We start from the raw sequence: 8116 nt of genomic DNA, 5'->3' as shown, positions 1-8116 counted from the left end.
GTCCCCCGGGACTCTAGGTTGTACTACAGCATCATTGGGCTTTCATCATCCTGATCCTTAAATAGAGAGGAACCCAGATATTTCCACCTCCACCAGCTTCAGCTAAATCCAGAATATCACCTGGGATGTGAGACTGTCATTCCCCTTCGTATGTCCTATTTCTTCTCTTTACTCTCTCCTTTCGCCTTCTCTCTATCAAGAGTCTGGCTTAGCTGGCCAAGACTATATTTTGCAATGTTGCTGTGAATATGTGACCAAATTGGCAGCAAAAAGCAATGCCCTAGACAATTTGATGCTGGTACAAGTTTGCTAGGTCTCAGAGTGTGCTATCCCTGTGTTTCTCCAGCAGTGTGGTAGCCAGTAAGGGTATGTTTACACTACGAAATTAATTGATTTTTAGAAATTGATTTTATACAGTTGATTGTGTATGTCACCACTAAGTGCATTAAGTCGGTGGAGTGTGTCCTCAATACCGTGGCTAGGATCGACTTACAGAGTGGTGCACCGTGGGTAGCTACCCACAGTTCCCACAGTCTCCACTGCCCATTGGAATTCTGGGTTAAGCTCCCAATGCCTGATGGGGCAAAAACATTGTCGCAGGTGGTTTTGGGTACATGTCGTCAGTCGCCCCTCCCTCCCTCCCTCCGTGAAAGCAACGGCAGACAATCGTTTCGTGCCTTTTTTCCTGGGTTACCTGTGCAGACGCCATACCACAGCAAGCATGGAGCCTGCTCAGCTCACCGCTGCTGTTGTGAGCATTGTAAACACCTCACGCATTATCCTGGAGTATGTGCATAACAGGGCTAAGAGATGCCAGCACGAGGACGATTGTGATGAGGACATGGACACAGACGTTCCTGAAAGCACAGGCTGTGGCAAGTGGGACATCATGGTGGCAGTGGGGCTGGTTGATACAGTGGAACGCTGATTCTGGGCCCAGCAAACAAGCACAGGCTGGTGGGGCAGCATCGTGTTGCAGGTATGGGATGATTCACAGTGGCTGCGAAACTTTCGCATGCATAAGGCCACTTTCCTTGAACTTTGTGAGTTGCTTTTTCCCACCCTGAAGCACAGGAATACCAAGATGAGTGCTGCCCTGACAGTTGAGAAGCGAGTGGTGATAGCCCTGTGGAAGTTTGCAACACCTGACTGCTACTGGTCAGTCGGGAATCAATTTGTAGTGGGCAAGTCTACTGTGGGGACTGCTGTGATCCAAGTAGCCAATGCAATTTCTGGCATTCTGCTATCAAGGGTAGTGACACTGGGAAATCTTCAGGTCATACTAGATGGCTTTGCTGCAATGGGGTTCCCTAACTGTGGTGGGGCAATAGACGGAACGCATATCCCTATCTTGGCAACGGAGCACCTTGCCAACCAGTATGTAAACCGAAAGGGGTACTTCTCAATGGTGCTGCAAGCACTGGTAGATCACAAGGGACGTTTCACCGACATCAACATGGGATGGCCAGGAAAGGTGCATGATGCTCGCATCTTTAAGAACTCTGAGCTGTTCGAGCAGTTGCAAGAAGGGACTTACTTCCCAGACCAGAAAATTACCATTGGGGATGTTGAAATGCCAATAGTTATCTTTGGGGACCCAGCCTACCCCTTGCTTCCATGGCTTATGAAGCTGTACACAGGCAGCCTGGACAGTAGTAAGGAGTAGCTCAACTATAGGCTGAGCAAGTGCAGAATGGTGGTAGAATGTGCCTTTGGATGTTTTAAAAGCTCGCTGGTGCTGTTTGCTGACCTAGGTTAGACCGCTGTTATTGCTGCTTGCTGTGTGCTCCATTATATCTGTGAGAGTAAAGGGGAGACGTTTATGGCGGGGTGGGAGGTTGAGACAAATCACCTGGTGGCTGATTTTGAGCAGCCAGACACCAGAGCGATTAGAAGAGCACAGCTAGGTGCATCAGAGAGGCTTTGAAAACCAGTTTCATGACTGGCCAGGCTACGGTGTGACAGTTGTGTGTGTTTCTCCTTGCTGCAAACCTGCCCCCTTTGTTGATTTTAAAGCCTGTAAGCCAACCACCCTCCCCCCCTTCGATCACAGCTGGCAAAGGAAATAAAGTAACTGTTGTTTTGAAACCATTCATTCTTTCTTTATTAATTTAAAAAAAAAAAGTGAGAACTGACAAGGTAGCCCAGGTGGGGAGGGGTGCGGAAGCAGGGAAGGACAAGTCCACATTGCTTATTGTAGCCACACGACAAATCAAAACTGTTTGAATGACAGCCTTCTGTTGCTTGGGCCATCCTCTGGAGTGAAGTGGCTGGGTGCCCCGGAGCTGCCCCGCTTCCCCCTCCCCTGATTCTTGGATGTCTGGGTGAGGAGGATATGGAACTTGGGGAGTAGGGCAGGCGGTTATACAATGGATGCAGCAGGGGGGTCTGTGCTCTTGTTGGCTTTCCTGCAGCTCCAACAGATGCTTCATGTCCGTTTGCTCCCCCATTAGCCTCAGCATCGCCTCCTGCCTCTGCTCTTCTTGCTCAATTAATGCTTTCCTGGCCTCTGCCACTGAATGCCTCCATGCATTAAGCTGTGCCCTATCAGTGCAGGAGGACTGCATGAGCTAGGAAAACATGTCATCGCGAGTGTGGTTTTTTTGCCTTCTAATCTGCGATATAACCTCAGGGACGGAGATGATAGGGGGAGCATAGAAACATTTGCACGTGGGGGGAGAGAAAAAGGGAGAGTAAAATTTAAGATGATACATTTCTGAGAACAAAAGGGAGACTCTTTCACAGTTAATCAAGCAGCAGACAGCACATGTGCTTTAGGTACAAGGTCATATTTTGCCTTTTATAGTGAGCGCCTGCCGGTATGGTGACACATCACAAATGTCTGGGCAACAGAATTTGGTTTCCAGGCAGCCATGGTAAGCCTTTTGGTATGCAGGGTTGGCTTCTGACGCCTTCATAACATGTGGGAATGGTTTCAAACTGCAGTGCCATCCTACCCCACAGCAAGTAATGCTGGTTGGGTTTCACATTTAAAAGGAAGGGCTGTGGTTTTCGGGTGGATGTGGAGCACACACTTCCCCCCACCCCACCACGTGGCTATTCTCTGGGATGATCTCTTCACCCCTCCCCCCGCCGCATGGCTATTCTCTTTTAGCCAAGCGCAAACAGCCCAGCATGAACGGGGTCCTTTTACTGTTCCATTACTAAAATTCCCTTATTTCAACCAGGTGACCATGAATGATATCACTCTCTTGAGGCTAACACAGAAGGATATAGACCGAATGTTGCTTGAATGCGACCAAAACCTAGGACCATTTGCTGCCATGCTTTGTGCTGCAGTGATTCCAGATTACTTGCTACTGGCTTGGCATGGTAAAGTGTCCTACCGTGGAGGACGAAATAAGGCAGCCCTCCCCAGAAACCTTCTGCAAAGGCTTTGAGTTCCTCCAGGAGAGCTTCATGGAGATGTCCCTGGAGGATTCCCGCTCCATCCCCAGACACCTTAACAGACTTTTCCAGTAGCTGTACTAGCTGCGAATGCATCCCCAATTCTTCAGGGCATCTCAGACATTAAACACTATTGCTTTTAAACCCTGTACTGTAGTTACAAATGTGCACTCACCAGAGCTGGCTTCTCCGGCTTCAGAGTCGGGGACCCCGCTTTGGGGGGGTATGGGTTCCAGGGTGATGAAAAGGTCCTGGCTACCAGGGAGAACGGATTCACCACTTGCCTGCTGTGCATCCTCCTCTTCCTCATCCACAAAATCCTCCTCCCTGTTGTGTGAGACTCCCCCCTTGCAGGTGTCCACGGACAGTGGTGGGGTAGTGGTAGGGTCCCCCGCTATAATGCCATGCAGCTGATCACAGAAGCGGCATGTATGGGGCTCTGACGCGGAGCGACCGTTTGCTTCCTTTGTCTTTTGGTAGGCTTGCCTGAGCTCCTTAACTTTCACGCGGCACTGCTGTGTTTCCCTGTTGAAGCCTCTCTCCACCATGCCCTGCACGATTTTGCATACATATTAGCATTTCTTTTTGATCGGAGTTCGGCCTGCACAGATTCTTCTCCCCATACAGCAATCAGATCCAGTGTCGCCCTTTGGGTCCATGCTGGAGCTCGTGTGCAGTTCTGGGGGGACTGCATGGTCACCTGTGCTGCTGAGCTTGCCACACTGACCAAACAGGAAATGAAATTCAAAATTTCCCGGGCTTTTCCTGTGTACCTGGCTCGTGCATTGGAGTTCAAAGTGCTGTCCAGAGTGGTCACATTGGAGCACTCCGGGGTAGCTCCCGGAGGCCAATATCATCGAATTGCGTCTGCACAACCCCAAATTCGACCCAGCAAGGTCGATTTTAGCACTATTCCCCTCACCAGGAAGGAGTACAGTAGTCGATTTTAAGAGCCCTTTAGGTCGACGGAACGGGGTTGGTTGTGTAGACGCATTCATTTTAAAATCAACGTAACGTGGCTAAATTCGACCTAACCCCATAGTGTAGACCAGGGCTATGAGTCAGCACCAGACTCAAAAGCTGCATTTTTTCCATTTGTTTTTCTTTTTTCTCTCCTTTTGTGTATGTTTGTCTTCTAGGAAACAGGATAAGATTTTAACAACTGCAGCCCATTTCAGCTGACTTCTTTTCTCCTAAAAAGACAGTTATTTATCATCTGAAAGAGTGACTAACAGGGGATTTCCTTCTAAAGCTATCTTTGGTATCCTGTTAAAACGAAGGCATTACTTGATATTTTACATTTCAAATGCTTTAATTGTTTCTCCTCCTTTTCTATATCTTTGGTAAAGGTTAAGAATTTTTTAACAGCATGTTTGCCACTGACCAGGCAGAAGTCATTTTATTCCAAAAGCCTGAACCTTGTTTAAAACTCTTTAATGTTGAACAGTGACAGGGTCATGTTAACACTTCTGATTCTTTGGGCCCATTTATTCCATTGAAATAATACAGTACCCTTCAACAATATGACTACTTTGCTTTCTTCCTCCTACTCCTTTCTTGATTGCTCAAAAAAAGAGACACAATTTTACTATTTATTGAGGAACAGTATGCTTATCCCTTATTGTTGTAAAGATTAAACCAACTTGTCTTAGTAGTCGGAATCTGTTGTCTTTGCTTTAAGCTGTCTATATTTCTCCAGCTTCCCATTTAATTTTGCTAATGAACATATTCAATAATTGAGGAATAAGGTGCTGTTGCATCTTAATGAGTTAGTCTAATTACATGTAAGGATGTCCTGACAGATGTAAATATTTTAGGGGTGCACTAGCTTTGTCACAAATCATGTTTTGCTTTATGAAAATCTTAGGGTATTTGTATTAGAGATCCATTGAATGACCAGAGGTGCATGTTTTTTGGACAGGGTACTATCTTCCTTCTTACCTGCTTCCAATATTGCATTTAGTTTCTAATTATACCAATAAAACCTTTCCCTTAATGGAAAAGTTTTTGCATGCATGACAGAGGATCGATATTGAGTTATAAAATTAAGGGCTTGCACAAAGGATTTTGCTGGTTAAGCAAAGTACACTTGTTGACCATAAAACTTTACAAGTTTATGTCTAGAAGAAGCTGCTTGTTTATGGCAATTGGTTATTTAGATCTTTAGATATCTGAAAGATGTAGTGTAGGTGCTGTACAGTCTAGATATGTAGATAGGAAAGCCAAAATACTTGCAACTGTTGCCAGATATATTTCTCTCCACTAGTCCAGATTCATTACTCTTGACCACGTTTTACTTGGCAGAAAATACAGCTATACAATATCCATCGGAAGTCGACCATATGTGGCAGCCTGTGTACCATGCAGAGTACACTGCAGCCTCTGTTTCCATGCATACCCTTGCGTCCTAGAGGGATGGTGTATAAAGGAATTGAAAATCCTAAAATAGACAGACGTACAGTCACTGGATAAAATGCTGGCTACTAACTATCTAATAGTCACAAGATACATCAAAATCTGAGGACTGCAGTGAAGATACTGTGCCTATGTGATGAAGAAATTGGAAAGAATAGTGACTAATCAGTAGTGCTCTGTTGGATTATAATTATTACGCATCCAGTCATTATTGGGTTATGTCTACACAGCAATGTAAGCCTGGACTCCAAACCCCCCTTGTGTCCATGCACCAATTGTGCTAATCTTGGGCTCAGATCCAGGATCCTAGAACGCTGTAGGGCTGGAGTGTCCAAGCCAGCGTTAAGTTGGGACATAGGGTCCGAGCCCTGTTTCTTTCCTGTATGCATGCAGCCCCAGCTTGACTCAGCTTGACTGGGTCCCAGAAGTCCTCTGGATGTATCCCAGAGTTCCCAGTGGCAAAGGAGGAGCACAGCGACCAGAAGTGCCATTACTGTCTGGCCAAGCGTGCTCTGGTCCTCCTCGCTGCTGCACAGAACTTGCCCAGAGCAAGAAGCAAAGCTGACAGGTGGGAGGCAGCTCCTGGCTGCCGGGGTGGTACAGGTCATCCACCCCCAGCTGTGCTGAGCAGGGAGCTCTGCCACTCCCCCTCCCTGCAGGGCACCTGCTTGGTCCCACTCCACTCTGTGGCCCTTGCTCCCAGGCCCCCTGAACTTGCTGGGGCTGCGTGCATTGTGAGGGCAGTGATTGGGAACCAGCCCCAAAATTTCCCCATAGTCTCCTGGGAATCCTTTATCCCTGCCTCGCAGGGTGCAGCAGGGACAGGGGTAAGAGATCTCCGGGGCTGCGGAAGCACACTGCACCCCAAGCCTTGGGAGGATCATTTCACTGCTTTGTAGCCAGCAGCAGCCAGGCTGGGTATGTGACTTTCATTTTATGTCAAACTTCCAAACAAACAGACAAAAATAAATTTAAAAAGCCCCACACCAAAACACCTTAATTGAACATCCTATTTTAAAAATTAAGATTTGCCACATTCCATTTTAATATGACCGCCCTGGTGACTGATGTCCTAATTATCCTGAGAACAGGTGCACGTGGACATTTTTGTGCCTGTGGGACTCAGCCTAGAGCTGGAGAGCCCAATTCTTGGATTGAATGGTAGTTTCAGTATAAAGCCTTCTCAAACTGCAGTCATTTTATTGAGACAGCCACCAAATGAGCTAATTATGTGGTTTATGTACTTGTGCTCCTTATGGACACCTGAGTTCCATCAGTACTGCCACAGTGAGGGAACAGGGTGGGCAGTAGAGTTTTCCCCCAGTACACTATGTTCCTAGGGCTAGTGTGTGGACGGGGGCACTAGGCACTTTGGAATACGTTTACTTTCACTCTGGTCTATGCACTTCAGTGTGGATGCCAGAGCCCTAGGTTCGAGCACACATCAGAAAATCCTTAACCTAGGGTTAAAATGCAGTGTACAGGCTCAAGCCCATGATTCAGCTGACTTGAGTCCCACTAACACTAGCCTTACATTGCTGTGTAGACATAGTTTTGGATACGCCTGCCTGCCTGGCATCTGGGCTATGAGAGCCATGTGGTGCTGCTGTCAGCAAGCATCACTTGTGCATGTCTGGAAAATACTGCTACTTGAGGCTAGCGTCTTATGTAGGGCAACACTTGGATACAGATTTTCAGTCTTTGGGTATGTATGGATATTCTCCAGGAACGTGGCCTCCCTCTCTGCCCCTAAGGGGCTTGACTAAGTTTCAGTGATGCCACTGGCTGGTTGGCATATTGCATGCAGGAGCTATTGAAGCTGGCCTCTCTGCTGCATAATGGAAGGAGGATGTGACATATGGTTGCCTTTCCTTTCTGTGTAGTTAAAACTGCAAAGAGTAAGTCATTAGCTCTCTGTGTGCAGCACAAGTTTTAGACCTGTATGACATTGAGTTTGGTAAGTGGTGTTGCCTTCAACAAAATGTTTAGATTTAATTCTATATCCGTGATATCTTTCCCTCTCCCCCCAAGAGGGAGAGAGCTTAGGGGATTTAACAATTTTTTTTAAAAGGCTAGTATATAAAAGGTGTCTTGAACTTGCTCAGCATGAACTCCTTTTATATACACTTGATGTTGGACTGTGTAACCTATTTGGTACAATATTGCCAAAGGACGATTTCATAGACTTTTTGGGTTTTTTTGTTGGTTTTAGAATGATCATATGCAGCCCATTCCTATCACGTTCCAAAAAATGTAGAATATCAGGGTTGGAAGGGACCTCAGGAGGTCATCT

This window comes from Lepidochelys kempii, chromosome 8, assembly GCF_965140285.1.
Source record: "Lepidochelys kempii isolate rLepKem1 chromosome 8, rLepKem1.hap1, whole genome shotgun sequence".
Taxonomy (NCBI): Eukaryota; Metazoa; Chordata; order Testudines; family Cheloniidae; genus Lepidochelys; species Lepidochelys kempii.
The sequence above is the reverse complement of the archived record's forward strand: the minus strand, read 5'-3'. Positions refer to the sequence as shown.